General features: G+C 50.8%; 1 protein-coding gene across 3 annotated transcripts in view; it reads left to right on the top strand.

The window, feature by feature from the left end:
• ZNF687 (zinc finger protein 687) overlaps window positions 1-16,506 on the top strand; it is a 53,755-nt gene that overhangs the window by 10,731 nt on the left and 26,518 nt on the right. The window contains exon 1 of one of the 3 annotated variants that reach the window (XM_075907666.1): window positions 14,662-14,905. The exons of the other annotated variants lie outside the window; for them this stretch is intronic. The gene's annotated coding sequence lies outside the window, so the exon portion shown is untranslated. Of the gene's footprint in view, window positions 1-14,661; window positions 14,906-16,506 lie in introns of those variants that run through there. 3 annotated transcript variants of the gene reach the window in all.

Genomic DNA, 16,506 nt, shown 5'->3' with positions numbered 1-16,506 from the left:
AGTTTAAGAAACACTGGTCCACACTAGGGCTTTTCCCAGAATAGTGGTTTGTTTTTGTTTTTTAACATCACCTTCCTTCACTGATAGCTATGCTGGTAGCACATTTGAAAGTACACAGGCCTAGTTGTTAGGGACCTGTGTTTTGCTCTTGGCTCTTCCCACCTTAGATTTTACAGGTGTGGTGGTAGCACACGTTAGCTACCAGTGTGGAGAAGAGAATGTACACTTTAACATACACTAAATAGATCAAATTACTGGAGGTTTGTGGTTTGAGCTGTTTAAAATATACACCGCCTTGTTGTAAAAATTGGTGTAGATGTGGTTTACTTTAGCTGACACTATACCTTTAAATCCCACTCTGTACAAAGCCATAGACTTGCTGTTTGACTTTCCCTCCCCTTGCCTCAATTTCCCTGTCTGTAACATGGTCAAGGTTACAGTGTTCAAAATATTTATCTTACCGGGGGAAAAATCCACTAAAACAGCCTTTTGCATCTCCTGTTCTGCTGTTTTTGCAGAGCAGAGTGGCTAAGTGGTTAGAGTAAGGAACAGCAAGTTGGAAGATTCCTGACTCATGCAAACACTGTGAAGGAAGGATTAAATGCAAAGCCAGTTCCGTTCACGCCAGCTTTTGTGAAAACTTGTTTAAACTCCATTGGTCTTAAAATAAACCTAGAGTGTCCCTTTGATCTGAATGATATGTGTTAACCACACAATCCCGGTGAGGTACCTGCTCTGTACAGCATTCGGTGTTGCACTGTTTCAGCCATTTGCAGTTGCATGCTGGGAGAGCAAGGCTCTCTGCTTCTGTGGCAGATGTGCCCCCAAAGAGTTGAGCCTCCAGAACAAGGCTAAGCTTGTAGATCCTGTTGCATACACCAGACACTCCGGTTCCATCCCCACCCCCACTCCCTTGTCAGCACCAGCTGGGCACCATGTCAACAATTAGCATTGATCTTCATGTAAGCACAGCTTCAGGGGGCAATCTACCCCCAGAGAGGGGAATTAGAACAGCTGAGCACTGGCTGTTGCATAAAACAGCAGGGCTATTACTTGCAGGAGTTTGTTTGTGTGTGGGGTGAGGAGTGAAATACGGAATAGCAAGGCCAGGTGCTTCGCTGCTCTGAGATTTCTCCCTTCCCCTCCTTCCCAGTTCAAGGCGGGTTGGCTAAAACATTGGCTGAGATTCTCAGCCGGGGAGAGAAATGATACAACACCTGACGCTAGTTTTGCTCATTAAAAACAGTTGCTCTTGAAGGTCCCAGAAAGGCTGGCGGAATTGTGTGTGGCGGGGGGGGGGGGAGGCTGTTAAAATAGCTCAAACAGCACTAGGAATGATTGAGAGAGGAATAGTTTGTCCAGCTCCTAATCTGGGTGTCTCTGCCAGGTAAATCTGACATTTTCTTTGGGGCTGCTTCCCTCCGCTCTTCCCCGCTCTCTAGCCGTATGCTCTTGAGGCCTGGGAGCAGTGGTCCAGGGAGAGCTGTACTAAAAGGGTTCTTCTGTGCCTCGGAAGCTAATCCATTTGTCACGTGATCTTCCGGCGCTCAGCCATTCCAGTTGGCCTTCGACACTGCGACAGGCAGGGCTGAAGGCCTGGGGGTGGGAGGGAAGCGTTCCAAATGGCGTTTAACAACTTCATTGAGAACTCTGTTTTCTGAGGGTTTTTTTAATGCTCTGGGGAGGCAGGACCCTGCATCCGTCAGGAAGGGGAGCAGTCGAAGCAGTTTTTAGAAACAGCAAGCCCTTTAAATAGCCCCACCGCTCGCAGTCTTTCTTTTTGTCTGAGCTTTGTGTCTCTCTGGCTGTCCCTGGCACTGGCTCTCCGGCGCTGTCTCTGTTCTCTGTGCGCTGACTGGGGACTTAATGCTCCCAGCAATTCCAGAGCATCCGTGCACAAAGATGGCTTCTGTTGATAATCCCAAAGACTCCTCCTCTGCTGGCATTTTTTAAAGGGAGGGAGAGTAGGGGGTGCTATCTCTAGCCAGCAGTCCTGGTTAAGCATAAAGTCACTTGCACTAAACCCACAGGCTGAGCAGCTGAAGGGGTGTTGGAAGCTTTACAGTGCGTCGGTGCGGAAAGCTGGCTAATATTAGTAGCAATGATTAGGGGTTAGATGCCAGGCTGGGACTCTAACAGCCGGGGTCCTGCTTTGGGAAGTGGCTTAGAGTAGAGAGGATGGGTTCCATTCTCAGCCTTGCCATTGGCTTGATATGTGACATTGGGCAAATTCCTTCCTTCCTCGTGACTCAGTTTAGGGATGTAAAGGACTAATCACTCCCCACCCCCCTTGCTGCCTCTCTCAGAAAGAGGCAGCAAGGAGAGGGTGGAAGAGGTGGGGGTACTTCAAAGTGGCAGCACTGCGTAGAGCCAGGACCTGACCCTGGGCTCCACACGACGCTGCTGCTTGGAAACGCCCATGCAGCCTGGGACCAGGTGAGGTGTCCCAAGGCTGCATGCGGCATTTCAAAGCAGCAGCGCTGCGTGGAGCCTGGAGTCAGTGGGGAAGTCCCCGAGCTCCACGCGGTGCTGCTGCTTTGAAATGCCGCGAGCAGCTTGACGCCGGACTCCTGTGGCGTTTCAAAGCAGCAGTGCTGCAGGGGGAGTCCTTTGCTGACCCCAGGCTCCATGAGGCGCTTCTGCATTTGAAGTGTAGCAACAGCCTTGGGCTGTTGCTACACTTCAAAGGCGGAGGCACCCTATGGACTAATCAAATGGTCGATGCAAAATGCATTGACTAGACTATTAGTCAATTATTCACAATTTAAAGCCCTCGCTCAGTTCCTGTGTACGATAATGACACAAACTCCCCTTGGTAATATTTTCAGATGACACAGAAATGGAGGGAATGGTAAAAAGTCACAGGGACAGGTCAGTTCTCCAGAAGGATCTGCCTCGCTTGGGTGGGAGCTCATTTGAACTTGTTTTAACGTGGCCGAAGGCCAGGCCCAATATCTAGAAACAAAGAAAACCTAGAACCTGAAGAAGATGGAAGACTGTCTCCTGAAAAGGGTGTGTGTGTGAGGGGGGGTGAACGTAAGCTCGGAGAGTTGTACTGTAGCTATGTGGGCAAATCTGATTCTTTGCTGTATGAACTGGGGAATATCAAGTAGAGCAGGAAGGGGGAACCTCAGGCCCGGGGGTCAGATGTGGCTCCTAGCTTGCCTGGATCTGGCCCTTGATGCTCAGGGGTCCCCCCAGCACTGGGGAGTCTGTGCTGGCACTCCAGCCCTCTTCCCCACTGCCGCTGCTCACCACAGGGCTGGAGCACACAATCTGCTAGCCTGCCCTCCCTCCCTCCCTCTCCCCCCCCCCCCCCCCGCCACTCCTCCCGCAGCTCCGGTGTGTGTGAAGGGAATGTGAGGAGTGTCTTTCTCCTTTTCGGTCAGGGGCCACCATCTGTGAGGGTGTTTGGGTTTTTGGCTTCTCACTTGTGTGCGGGGCCCCGACTGATTTTTTTCTGTGGGTCAGTAGCCCCTGACCCAAAAAAAGGTTCCTTCCCTTGAAACAGAGATAGGGAAGTGGCATTTCTTCATATGCAGCATCCATGAGACTCTAGTGTCTGCACTTACGCACTTAAATAAGGATGGTGACAGATTGGGAAAGGTTCAGAAAAGAAGCTGCAATAATGATTCAAGGCCTGGAAAAAATGCCTCTTAGAGGAAGACTAAAGAAACTCGGGGCTTGTGTGGGCTTCAAATATTAGAGCCAACTATGCTGTCCTGCTCCAGTGTAGAATTCTTCCCATCAGCATAAGTAATTCACCTTCCCAAGAGATGGTAGCGAGGTCAACAGAAGAATCCTAAAGAAACTAAAGAATCCTTCTGTTGACCAATTAGTGCTTGTGTGCACCCCCCTCCTCTTGGTGTGTTTTAGGTTTTATGCCCTCCCTGGGGGTCTCTTCTTTTACTTTTTTATATATTGTGTTTTAAAATTGTATAAGCCACCTCAAGGTAAATAGAGAGGCAGGGTCAAAACGTATTTTAAATAAATAATAATAAATAAATATCTCCACAGGGATTTAGATTGGTTTAATTGCACTGCTCAGAAGTGTAGATTTTCCACACCCCACCAACATGGTTAAACAGATTTAATTTTCTAGTGTAGACCTGGCCTCAAGCTGTTTAGTTGATCCAAGAGGAATTTAAGGGGTGTGGCCCTCGACTGATTTTTCTGTGGGTCAGCGGCCCCCATCCAAAAAAGGTTCCCCACCTCTGGTCTACAAGTACCTACAAGAGAAGCTTTCTAAGAGTTCTTTAATCTAGTGAAAAAAGGAAAGCAAGATCCAGTGGCTAAAAACGAAAGCTAGACAAATTCAGAAGCTTCAACAGGGAGGATAATTTAATTTAGGGAAGGGGTGAATTTTCCCTTGCTTTGGGAGTCTTCAAATCAAGACTCTCTTTCTAAAAGATCTGTTGTAGCTCTACCAGAAGTTAGGTGAGAGTCTGGCCCATGTTTTTCCAGAGCCCAGACTGGCAAACTATTCAGACCTTCAGGTCTTGGAAGCTTTGTGTAAGTTACTTTTTTTTTTTTAAAGGCCTTGAGTGAAAGGCACTGTGGGGGGACTTTCTAAAGCGCTCTGCATATTTTTGAAAATGTGGCTTCAAGTATTGCAGTGGGGCTGAAAGTCTGCCCTTGTTCCACATATGTAAATGGGACACAGCTCCTTTGAAATTCTGACCTTCTTTCTCTTAGCCTGTGGGGGAGATAGGTTTGCACCACTCTGCAGAAACACAGAGACTTAACCGCCTAACACAGTGGTCTCCAACCTTTTTATACCCGAGATCACTTTTTAAATGTCAGTGCAAGATCTACCCCACCCCTTCCTGGAGGCCTCGCCCTCTCTATTCCCCTCCTCTCCATCACTTGCTGTCCCCAGCCCTTACTCTCTCTTGGTTCAGGGAGGTGCAGGCTCTGGGGTGGGAAGGGATGAGAGATGCAAGTTCTGGGAGGGAATTTGGATGCCCGAGGAGGTGGAGAAGGAGATGCTGGCTCAGGGAGGGGGCTCCAGGCTGGAGAGTGTTGGGTTGCTGAGCAAGCGGCAGACTTGTGGATATTGGGATGCAGGAGTTCGGTATGTGAGGGGCTTGGCGCGGGTTTGTGGTGCGTGGATGGTGGAGGAGTGTTGTGGCACAAGACTGGGGATGCGGAGGGTGCAGCAGTTTAGGGATGTGGGGGGGGGTTCAGGGCAGGGGGTTCAAGTGTATGATGGGCTCAGGGTTGGAGTGGGGAGGGTGCAGGAGTGTTATGATCTGGCCAGATGGGGGCTTGTTGGCCAGGCTTCATTTTTAAATAAAATATGATGTCCAACACACAACTTTTCAACATTGTTGTTCTTTATGGGAGGGGTGAGGAACGTATTTTAGGTCAGGGGCCACTGACCCACAACAATGCGCAAAAAAAAAAACCCTCCAAAACCCCCAAGCCTCACTGATGTGCGTGCTTTCTGAGAAGTCGGATCTGGCACAGAGCTGCCGGACCTCTTCACCCCTTCCCCCAGCAGGAATCTGGTTTTGGCTCTAATTTTGTGAGGGGCAGGAGGCTGTAGCGCCAGTGCAGGCTCCCCGTTGCAGGTGGAAGGGAACACTGTGTCAAGATCGATTGGCAGTGCCTCCGCGATCGCGGTTGGTGACCACTGTCCTAACAGCATACAAAACTCAGGATCCCAGGACATCCCATAGGCAGGCGTGCAGCTTTGACTTCCTCAACCACCTCAGCCCTTCTGGGTTGTGGTGCTTACACCCCACCCATGCCTGAAGGGACGTGTCGATTGATGATTGAGTGGGGCAGAAAGCAGGGTGTCTCCAGATGTCTGGGTTTGAGAACTTTAATCTACCTCGTTGCTAGAAACACTGCAGTGCACCAGCGTAGGTCAGGGGTGGGCAATAATTTTTGATGGGGGGGGGGCACCAAGACTGTGGAAAGTGGTCAAGGGCCGTGCTCTTCCACGATATTAATGGGGGAGGTAGGGATGTGAAGGACTAGTCGCTCCCCTCTCCCCTTGCTGCCTCTATCAGAAGGGGGGGGGGAAGAGGAGGGGTACTTCAAAGCAGCAGCACCGTGTGGAGCTAGGGGCCAGACCCTGGGCTCCAGGCAGCACTGCCACTTTGAAAGGCTGCATGCAGCCCGGGGCCAGCTGGGGTGTCCTCAGGCTGCACGGGGGTTTCCAAGTGGCAGCACCATGTGGAGCCCAGGATCAGCTGCGGACTCCCCCGCTGACCCCCAGCTCCGAGCGGCACTGCCACTTTAAAACGCTGTCTGGAGCCTAACGCTGGGCTCCCCGTTGCATTTCAAAGCGGTAGCCCTATCAGCTAATGGAATAGTTGATGCAAATTGCATTGACTATTTAATTAGTCAGTTACTCGCAATTTAACATCCCTAGGAGGAGGCAGCGCAGGGTCTGGGATGGAGGTTGGGTGCAGAAGGGAGCTTAGAGTGGGGCACTGGGGTGCAGAAAGCATTGTGGGGTCTGGGAGGGAGTTTGGGTGAAGGAGGAGGTTGTGGCCTGGAACAGGGGATTGGGGTGCACCGTAAGGAAGATAAGAGACGGGTAATTCGGTAACCATGTAGTCAATATGATTTGTTTCGACTTTACGATTCGTCAGTAAGGGAAGGCGCTCAGAAGGAGTTACTCCCGCTGTGGCTCTGCAGTCTAAATGCCCTAAGAGCTGGGTGCGCAGTCAGCCCGGCTCCTACTACATGTAAACTGCAGAGCCACAGCAGGAGTAGCTCCTGGACCTGGCATGGGCCAGAATTGAGCTGGGCTTGCTCTGATAGAGGCAGCAGCGTGGCAGGGGCAGGAGGGGACAAGTGGCACCATGAAGACAGTGCTGGGGAGAACAGGCTTTTAAGCCGTCTCCTCCCAGCCCTGGCTTCTGCTCCCCCCCCCCCCCCACTTACTGCCTCTGATGTAGAGGCGGGGGAGGGGGCAACGTGAGGACTTGACTCTACTACCCAAAAGCCTAGGCTTATTGGATAGTTGACTAATCGACTACTCTCTTACATCCCTAGTGCACAGTGAGGGAGGGGGTGTGAATGCAGGAGAGGATTCCGACCTGGAGGAAGGGTGTGAAAAGGGGTGCAGGATCTGGGATGGGGATGTTAATGTGGTATCATTTACATGATTAATCGATAAGCCTGGCTTAGGTGGGAGCCAGTGCTCATGGGAAGCTGGCTCTTAAGCCAGCTCTCTGTGCATGCTGGCTCCCATGGAACTGCCCCCCCCCCCCCCGCCCCGTCTCCCACAGAGGCAGCAGTGCAGGGTGCAGGCAGGAGACAGTGTACACGGGAAGCCGACTTTCAAGCTGGCTCCCTCTGTGTACTGGCTCCGTGGAAGCGCCTGACCCCTCCCCTCACTCTGCCTCTGTTTCAGAGGTGGAGGGGGGGAGGCAGAAGCTGCTGGCTCCTGCCTGCTGCACTGCATAACGTCTAACTGTTGGATTTCAGCAGTTACACGTTTACTGAAGTAAACGATTGCTAACATCCCTAGTCTGCGAGGGAAGTATGACCCAGGACAGGGGATTGAGATGCATGGTCTGGGAGGGGGTATGGGTGCAGCAGTGGGGATGCACAAGGGTTTGGGTAACGGGGGACAGGGTTGCAAGGAAGGTGGGCTCGGGTGCTCAGGTGCAGGTTCTGACCAGGAGGCACTTATGTAGGCGGCTTCTCGCAAGCAGCCCAGTGGGAGCCTCAGGCGGACTCCCCCCTGCCTTCCACGCCCTTGCACACCACTCGGACGTAGCTGCGGGGGCCAGGTGCTCTCAGCATGCCACGAGCCTCTGGCAGGTGGGGGAGGGGCTTCATATACTGCTCCCACCCCCCAGCACAATCTGGTAGTTCCCATTGGCCAGCAGTGGGCAAATGGGAGCTGTCTGGGTTGTGCTTGTGGTGTAGGCAGTGTGTAAAACTCCATCCACCCCACATAGCACGTGGGCCCAGCAGCTGGCCACTTTGAGTGATGGCGGGTTGGATCCAGTGGTCTGGTGGGCCGGATCCAGCCCAGGGGCTGTATTTTGCCTGCTCTTGGTGTATGCTTTCCCTATAGCAGTGGGAGAAGTGCTCCTGTTGCTGTTATTAATCCACCTTCCTGAGAGGCAGTACTAGGGTGAGGGAAGAATTCTTCCATTGACGCAATGCTGGCTACACCAGAGCTTAGATTGGCTTAACTATATCACTCAGCAGCATGGATTTTTCTCATCATCCCTGAGAGATGTAGCTGGGTCCACCTAGCTTTTTAGACCTGGTTGTAGTTACTGTACATTTTTGCCCCACCCCCTGCTATGGGGTTGCCCTCTAATCTGGCACATTTCCCCAGCTCTGCCTAACAGAGAGCAGCAGCCCGTGATCTGGGTTGTCTCCCTATTGCACTGTGTCCTTTGCACTCAGGATGTTAAATATCGGTTAATTGAATAGTGAGTAACCTCATGAATTCTTATCGGTTACTCGACTATTCTGTAGTCCCCGGGGGCGGGGCCAGCAGCCGGTGCGCTCTGGCCTCGCTCCCAAGGAGCCCCCTGCCACTCCGTGCTGCTGCTTCTGTATCAGAGGCAGCAGCGCAGGGTGCCAAGTGGGAGCTGGTCCACGAGGGGAGCTAGTTTAAAAACCTGCTCCCCTCGCGGACCAGCTGCCTGTCTCCCTGTGCTGCTGCCTCTGATAGAGGGAGCAGCGTGAGGTGGCAGCAATCCCAGTGTAGGGCAGGGTTTGAGCTCCCAAACCAGGCATGAGCCAGAACTGAGACGGGCTACGTGCCCGCTCACCTGGCTCCTAGTACACTTTAAATGCAGAGCTGCAACGGGGATAGGTCACGGACCCAGCGTGAACCGGGACTGAGCTGGGCTGCTGGCCAGCCTGCTAAAAAATGTACTGGTGAGGGGGAAGGGAAATGTGTGTAGTCTGTAACATTAACCTATAAGCTTTTGCTTATCAGTTAATCAACTATTCTGTTGCATCCCTGCTTTGCATACATGCATTTCTGCTACCAGGATCTGGGGGAGCAGGCCATCCTTAGACGCTTGTCATTTCTGCTAACAGGCAGGGAGGGGGCCTGTTTGGAGGGTGGGGATAAAACGTGATTCTCCTTACAGAGCATTTTACAGAAGCGCCTTACTCATTACTGTGCATGCTGCCTATCCAACCAGCAATGGAGGTGAGGGGCTCATGGTTAATGTACGTGTGGACTAACCAGAAACCATATCCTTTGGCGTGAAAGTGAAAGCACAAACGGTCTCTGAAATTATCCGCAGGGGTCACTGTTAAGGGTTCCTCTGTTTCTCAGTTTGCGAGACTGACAGCAGTTGGCCACGGGTGCAGTTGTGATCCAGACCATCCGAACCAAGCCATGGTGCTGGGCACGCAGGCTGTTGTGTTTGCTGGGAAAAGTGGCTGAGTCCATCTCCATTTCAAAACCCACCACTTTGTCCCAGACAGAGTCAGACCGGCCTGTTCTCTGGTGTCTGTGTCCTGCGCTCTCCGGTGGCAGCTTGAGAACAGACCCAGGAGCTTTTAGATTTGAAATCTTACGTTGCTCTCTAGTTAATTTTAACCCGGGGATCATGGTGCTTTGGGCGGGTTAGGGTGGTCTGGATCTGGGTTTTAATCCTGGTTCTGCCTCTCACTTTCTTAACTTCTCCCGTTTTCCGGTCTGTGCCTTGGAGAGTGCTCAGAGAGCCGCAGATTCACTGGTGTGCTAAGAACTAGTTCCTGAGCTGCACTGTGCCCTGGGCAGAGTACCTTTCAGCACCATTAGTGTTGCAAGACCCAAACTGTGCTGCAGTGGGGTCCCTCAAAATGATCAGCCTTGTGCTCACTGGGGAGAGGGGAAGGTGTAGTTTTAGTCTCGCATTTAGCTAACTGCGCTACTGTCCTTGTGAAGACAAAGCAGTTTGTTTCCACATGAGTTAGCAGATCGTGGTAAACTTTAGGCTGTCCCATGGCAATTTGAGATAAAGACGGTTTGCTGCAATCTGCTATTGCATGTGGGAACGACAAACTGCCTTGTCTTCACCAGGATTTTACCATGCGCATGTTAACTTGAGTTAAGGACACACCCTGTTTTCCTAGTGAAGACACAGGCACAGTTGCTGCAGTGCAAATGAGATCTCTGGCTAGTGACTTCTAAGAACACACACAACCCCCCTGTGGTGGGTGGAGGAGAATTTCCCATTGACTCTAGACCACGCGGAAACACTCTTGTAATCAGCCCTGTGCAGTCAAAGATCCTCCCTAAAGAACAATTTCTTCAGGGAGTGATCAGTTGAAGAGCAGCTCTGGGAGCATGGAAGCGAGAAATGGTCTGTAAATGCCTCTTACTTTCTGTTTTAAATGGTGAGGTTTTCAAAAGTGATGGAAGGAAGTTAAAGTGGGGGGTATAGTCTCCTACAGTGGTGGGCAGGGCGTATTCAAAAAAAACAAACAAAGTTAAATCAGATGACACAGGAGAAAATAATGACTCTTTAGAAAGACCAGGACAACAAGGGGCAGAATTTTACTTAACTCTGCCTTTGAGCATAGAGAAATGAAATGCATGGGATTTTCTTTTCCCAGTGGAGATCATGTGCCCCTGCTTGTACAGAGACAAAACGCAAATTGTTTATAGTAGAATAAGTGGGAGTAAACTGCAAAGCGGATGTTTGGGCAGATGTTGTATAATTGGACTGAGGCATACATCAAAGTAGCATGCAGGTTGTGTGACACCAGGCCGAGTAATGTCCGAGCTTGTCTGGGTAGCATAAAAGCCCATGGTAGATGTTTTATAAGCATTCTTTCATACATGACTTGCTGAGAATTCGCTGCGGGTGAGAAGCAATAACCCTGCTGACTTGTGTGTATCAGAGCTGGGATCTCACAGGCAGTGCTAGCTCCCAAGCTAGTTTCTCTCTCGGGTTTGTCCAGGGAGCTGTTCCATTGGGGCTCTTCCTTCCTCACGGTCCTGTCGGAGTGTCTTCCACTTGCGGATTGTAATGTGACCGTCGTCTGTCATGGGAGGCTCCTTTCCCCAGGGCAACTCTTATGTACAGTGGCATGTTCTGTTTTGGCCGGGTTTTCTTTTTAAATGTTCCCTGCTGCGTTGTGTTTGTCAGGGAAGACGTGTTGAGAGTGTGTGGCTGGCACCTGTAGCAGGAGAGGGGGAGGTCTGGAATGGAGAATGCGTTCTACTGCCCAAGGAAGCTCTGGACGCCCACCGAGCTGTACCCTGGGGAGTAGAAAGTCCCTTTGGGTCTGAGGAACAGAGCTGCCGACTGGAGTCCCCATCTTGGAATTTCAGGCTCTCTTAGGTTATGTAGGTGGCAGCAGAGAGATGCTGGCTCTGCTTGGCAGTAGTGGAATAGCTGAGGTAGAACAGGTGGCAGCTCAGGTTAGCTGTCCGAGTGCGTATACTGGGTGGGTTTGCCGCCTGTCTCCCCCAGCTACGCTAGCTCACACTGAGCTCCCCTGTGTCTGGTGACCCAGGCTGCGAAGCTGCTCCCTGCTGCAGTACAGGTGTCTTACGTTTGCCCAGGCTGGGCCATCGAGCGTGTCGAACGGGACGACAGCTCGCAGGTGAGTTGGTTCTGGTTACTCGAGCTGTGTCCAATGCCGCTTTTCAGAATTGGTGGGGATGTCTCTCACCTTCCCCCATGTCAGAGTTGCTGGTCATAAAATCCCTCCGGGTTGGTTTTTCTTTCCCATGCCCACTGGCAGATACCTGTTCCCAGTAAGAGAGAAGCTGCGTGTACAGGGGAGCGCTCTGTAACCTTGTGTTTATATTTGACGGTGCGGGCACAGCTAAACTACAAGTCCAGGGAGCATGTTGAATCTGTTCTGGGGGAGAATTTCCCTAAACAAGTCCTTGCTTTGTGAGCACAGGCAAGCTGCCGGTTTTCTCCAGGGCATCTTTCTGTGCAACAGCCTCCTTCTCTCCTCTCTTGACTGTAAATAATCAGACCCTGCCAAACTAGGGCTAAGGAATCGTTAGTTGAAAAGCAAACTTCCATGCAGAATCGTGGCTGGGGCTAAGAGAGCCAGTGTGGCAAATTCTGGAGCGCAAGTGTTACATGCAGAGGTCCCTGATCCCGACTCATAGAAATCCCACTTCTTTTCATCACAGCCCTTCTGCGGAGAGGTCTGATAGGGCCTCGCCTCCCCTCTCACTTACGACATCTCTGCATTGTCACCAGTCATGGCTGGAGGAACATCATGTGGTCTCTTGAAACCTGATTGTAAGGGTTTAATCACAGAGGAGGTCTCCTCTCTTGCTAATGAAATCCCCTCTGTTCCTACTCCTGTCCAGGACAGAGTAGGTCCCTCCATTATCTTCTAGTGCTGTGATGTCCAACACGCTAGCCACGAGCCACATGTGGCCATTTGGCTGGTTGAGCGTGGCTAGTTGGCTGTAGCAGTAGCCACTCTATTTACATTTTGAGAATGTGGCTAGTTTGCTATAGCAATAGCCACCTGAACTTGTTGGGACACCAGGGTTCTAGTGACTCTTTATCTAATCTGCTTGTAAAAGTCTCAGGAGACAGGGCTCCTAATCCCTGAGGAGAGGACTCCAGAGCCTTAATAAGTCTCCGTGTCAGGGACGTGGTTCTGCTGTTGGTTTAAATTTTCCCTTTTGTCATTTCAGTCCGTTCTCTGTCGCCCCTGGTGCCTCCCGGCCGTTTCCTTTCCTCACATCTAAGCCCTTCCTGATCTCGTAGACTGTAATCCAGTCCCCTGCCCTGCATGGCTTTTCATGCTCGTCCCTTTCAAGTGTAACGAGGACTCAGAACCAACTGTTTGCCACACTCGCCACCTTCATTTGCGCCTCTTCTGATACAAATGCCAGACTTCTAGGGCAGTGTTCTTCACTGCAAGGCCTGCGAGCCGGCAGTGGCTCCTATGGGGCAGTGGGACTGCTGCTAAGGCAGGCTCCCTGCCTGCCTGCCCCCACCCCATGACCTACCCACAGGCCAGAGTGGTGGAGAGAGCAGAGGTTTCTGTGCTCTGCTCCTGTCTGCAAGCACCATCCCTACAGCTCCCATTGGCTGGGAACAAGGAACTGTGGCCAATGGGAGTTGCGAGAGCAGTGTTTGCACAGAGGCAGCACAAAGAGGCACATGCTCCCCCTCCCCCCGAGGGGCACATAAGCCCCTGCCAGGAGCTGTGTGGGGCTAGTGCTGCTTGAAGTAAGTGCCGATCCCTCCTGTACACTGGGCCCCCTCCCATAGCCAGCCCCATATACTCCCTCCTGTGCTGTGGGAGGGTCCCAAAGCTCATGTCTACACCAACATCGCCACCCCTTAGCCTGAGCCCCGTGAACCCATGTTGGCTGTGTAGACACACCCTGGTACCTCTTTCTCAGGGCAGGGCTAGCTGGCTGTGCATTGGGAGAGAACAACTGACATGAAGCTCACCCCATGTGGATTGATGTCATTGGTGGAGTATGGTGGTGGTCAAGGGACCAAACAGAGATCCCCTTGGAATGACCTATCTGGAGGCTTAAAAATATAACTAAACTACACCTACTTACTAAGGTTACAGTGGCTTTCCTAGTGGTCTTGAAACCCTACCTAAGCTCAGTCCGCAGAGAAATTGGTTTCTAATGAGGTCTGGCTGACATGAGTGAGACCAAACCATGTATCAAAACAGGTGGAGCGGAAACTCAAGAGCTTGGTTTCTTAGCCCAGTTTGGGCTCCGCATGTGGTGGCCACCATGTCTACATCATACTTAAGCATGTTCTTGGAACGCTCCTGGGCCAAGTACCTGCATCCACAGTTGCCCGTGTGCCTATCGTGGGAAATGGCTTATGCAGTGACCTGCTGCAGGTAGCCTCATGCCTGCACCATAATGGCCATGTTTTGGTCCTAGCCTTTGGTTTGGTGCCATCACATAGGAGTATCTGTGGTGCCCTTCTACATCAGTGGCTCTCAACCTCTATGGACTCCTCTATCCCTTTCAGGACTCTGATCTGTCTTGCATACCCCCAAGTTTCACCTCACTTAAACTACTTACAAAATCGGACATAAAAATACAAAAGTGTCCCTATTACTGAAAAATTGCTGACTTTCTCATTTTTACCATACAATTATACATCCAGTAGAATATAAATATTGTACTCACATTCAGTATATAGGGAAGTAGAAACGAGTCGTATGAAATTGTAGTTTGTATTGACTTCACTAGCGCTTTTTAGGTAGTGGGGATGTGAACGAGTCATGGGATGTGGGGCGGGCATGTGGCTTTGTACTTCCTTTCTGCAGGCGGTGCCCCTGTAACTCCCATTGGCCACAGCTTCTTGTTCCCAGCCAATGACAGCTGCGAGTATGGTGTATGATGCTTATGGTAACCAGTTAACCGGCGCCTGAGAGCAGTCCATGGTCTTCCGGGGCCATGGCAGGGCGGCTGCAGTTGGGCTGGAGTGGCTCCCCGCCCGCAGGATTCGGTTTAATCGGTTAACCAGTTCATCTTAACGTTTAACCAGTTAACAGATTAAATGGGCTTTTACATCCCTATTAGGTAGCCTGTTGTAAAACCAGGCAAATCTCTAGATGAGTTGATGTACTCTCTGGGGTTGTGTTTAGACTACACAGTTTTTTCAAAAAAGTAGCTTTTTTTTCCGAAAAAACTTCACCTGCGTCTAGACTGCCGTCGCATTCTTTCGAAATTAAATTGAAAACCTCATTTTGCGAGGAAGAACGCCTTTTCTCGAAAGAGCTCTTTTGGAAAAAAAGGCGTTCTTGAGCGCAAACAGGGTTTTTTCGAAACAGTGTGTCCAGATTGCCTGGGTGCGCTCTTTGGAAAAAGCAGATCGCTTTTTTGAAAGTGTTGTTTCTGCCTAGATGATCTCTTTCAAAAGAGGCTTGTAGTCTAGATGTACCCCGGAAGACGTCTGAGAACAATGGTTGAGAGCCCTGAAAGTTTGGAACACGAGCAGCCTAAATCTAGGTTAGTATCAGTCCACAATCCGCTGTGTGCCGAGTGGCAACAGAACCCGCTCAGGCGCTGATGTGCATGCTCCGTGGCTGTGTTCTTTGCGTGATGCGACTTTGCCATCTGTCAGCATGTGCTGTAATTTCTTCGTTAGGAAGCTTTCCCTTGGTGTGCTGTGAGAGACCGCTCTCTCGGTGCGCCCCTCTGCTAGAGTCGCTGATGCTTCCCGCCAGCCATGTAGACCACATGCCTGCCTGCGCCAATTTTAAAACAGAACATCAGTCTTCAGACCAACAAGGGCTCTTCTGAGAAACTTGTCCTCTCCCCGATGAACCAAGGGAGACAGAATGGTTTTGCTCACATATGTGTTTATGGGGACTCGGAACAACTTGCTGCTTACTGATAGTCATAGGGCTTGTCTGCACTTCAGATGCTGCAGTGGCACAGTGTAGACGTTATCTGTGCTGACAGGATGAATTCTTCCTGTGGCCTAGGGCTGTCTGCTTAGGTTGGCTTAGCCATGTTGCCCAGGTGGGTGGATTTTTAAATGCCTCCCCTTAACTTTTTAGTGGAATGAGCTCATAATCTGACACTTCCCTGGGAGCTAAGATGAGGGGTGACGAATCCATCTACTTGTTCAAAACCTTGAAAGAGTTTTACAAGCATGAAGGAGGCACGGACAAACAGCTGCATATTGGACCTCTCTGGTCTGACCTGTCCCAAATGAGGGAATTTGTGGGCTCAGAGTAGGTCCCCTGCCACCAGCCTCCCAGGACACTGCCCCTCCTTCCGAATGGCTCTGCTCAAGTCTTGCTGCTACAGGTCTTGGACTTGGCTCCAGACCGGCTCTCCAGGGATGGAGCTCCCCAGCCGCGGCTTTCTGGAGCCAGAGCTCTGCGGCTGCCCTGCTGCTGCCGTGCCTGGACCACAGATGTTGCCAGACCAGAGAATCCTGGATTTAGGGGGTCCAACCTGTACTGAGCGCTTGGTCTGAAATATTGGCCAAATCATGGAAGATCTTGTCATGTCATCTTAGAATTGGGTTTTTTAAGCGTTTTGGTGTTCACCGGGTTTTTTGCCAATTATTCATACAAAGCTATCCCATCAAAGGGGTAATTCTTCTAGGAAACTTCATGTATATTTCTGTTGTTCCTTGGGGAGTAAGAGGGCTAGATGTGGCTTTATAGCACAATATTCCAATAGGCCGACAGTTGCTGCTAATAGGTGGTAGATGCATAAGTCACATTCTGGCATAAGCACGTACGGTGTCAAACAGATGAGTGGAACTCCGCCCACACAGACTGTGTAGCCCCTTTTCAATGAGGGAGGCAGATTTGTTCTATTATTTTCTCTTGAATTGGTTGAAATTTTTACATCAAAGTGGTGTTAAAAAATTGGGATTTTGGACTAAACCAAGTTTCCCCTGACACATGTCTACCGTCCACTGAGAACTGTTCCAAGAGGCAGTAAAGAATTTTTTTCATCGTCTCGGGGATTCTGACAAGCATTTTCTTCGTAGGATCCAAGCACCAGACGTGACACTAGATTTGTGAATAGTGGGATTTGGGGGTTTGATGGGATTTTTGGAGCAGTCGTATACTTGGTACTTCCTGTGG

Source organism: Pelodiscus sinensis, chromosome 24 (assembly GCF_049634645.1).
Source record: "Pelodiscus sinensis isolate JC-2024 chromosome 24, ASM4963464v1, whole genome shotgun sequence".
Taxonomy (NCBI): Eukaryota; Metazoa; Chordata; order Testudines; family Trionychidae; genus Pelodiscus; species Pelodiscus sinensis.
This window is presented reverse-complemented; position numbering and strand designations above follow the sequence as displayed.